Source organism: Mus musculus, chromosome 11 (assembly GCF_000001635.26).
Source record: "Mus musculus strain C57BL/6J chromosome 11, GRCm38.p6 C57BL/6J".
Lineage (NCBI taxonomy): Eukaryota > Metazoa > Chordata > Mammalia > Rodentia > Muridae > Mus > Mus musculus.
Genome location: NC_000077.6, coordinates 31,955,001 through 31,956,356, shown reverse-complemented (window position 1 = coordinate 31,956,356; position 1,356 = coordinate 31,955,001).

The window sequence follows — 1,356 nt, the reverse complement described above, 5'->3', positions numbered from 1 at the left end:
CCTGTGCGCCACAAACCAGTTTGAACTGGATAAAGCTGGATTGATTGAACTGGAATGAACCAGATCCAACCGGATCAAACTGGTTCAAACTGGAATGAATCCGATCACTCCAGGCTGGACTGGATCAAATCAGATTGAACCAGAATGAACTGGATTGAGCCAGATCCAACCAGTTTAAATGGGTTGAAGTGGTTTGAACCAGAATGAACTAGGTTGAATGGAACTGAACCAGGTTGAATTGAATTGGTTTGAACCAGAATTGGATTAAACCGGATTGGGGTGGGGAGGAAGGCATGGAATGCAGCAACCTACACTGAGAACCTGGAATCCTACAGAGAGCTGATTCTCACAGGACCCCAGTGGAGAAGGCTGTTCGACTAACCTAGAGTGGTTTACACTGTGGCTGCCACTGCCCTCCCATCTGCAAAGTCAGCTCACAAAGAACAAACAGAGAGGGGACATTAACCTCAACAAAGAAGAAATGTCAACTGGTGGCATGACACTTGTCTTACTGTGAAGAGACACCATGAGCATGGCAACTCTTATAAGGAACAAAACATTTCATTGGGTTGACTTACAGTTTCAGAGGTTCAGTTCATTATCGTCATAGCAGGAAGCATGGCACCATGCAGGCAGACATCTTGATCTGAAGGCAGCCAGGAGGAGACTCTCTTCCACACTGAGCAGAGCTTGAGCATAGGAGACCTCTCAAAGCCCACCCCTACAATGACACACTTCCTCCCAAAAGGCCACACCTCCTAATAGTGCTGCTCCCCATGAGCCAAGCATTCAAACACATGAGTCTATGGAGTCCAAACCTATTCAAACCACCACAAATTTTTGCTCTTCCATATTTTAAGTTTTGCAATTGCTGTTTTTTTTTTTTTGTAATTTTATTATTTGGTTTTATTCCCCTTACCTTTTTATTCCACATGAATGGGGTTTTACATCTGGATTTTTTTCCTTCTGTGCCTAAGCTATATTCTACAAAAGTTCTCATATATGTCTTATTGTTCATACTTGAGCCCCTCTTCTTACTTTTCTAAACCCATCATCTCCTCACTTCTTCCCCTCACAGACTCTTCCCTTTTCCCCTCCAGTTGGTTCTCCTCTGCCTCTACTTTCATCTGCAGGCATAATCTGAGGTAGCTATATAAAAGTCTAGGAGTCACAAATGACTTGTGAAATGCATTCGAAGCATCCACTTATCATTTTGAAATGATTTAATTCACTTATTGCGATTGTCTCCATTTTCCTGCAAATGGCAAAATTTTGGTTTTTTTATATATATATTTCGTTAGACATTTTTCATTGTATTTGCATTCCACACTTCTAAGTCCACTCCTCAGCTGCTTG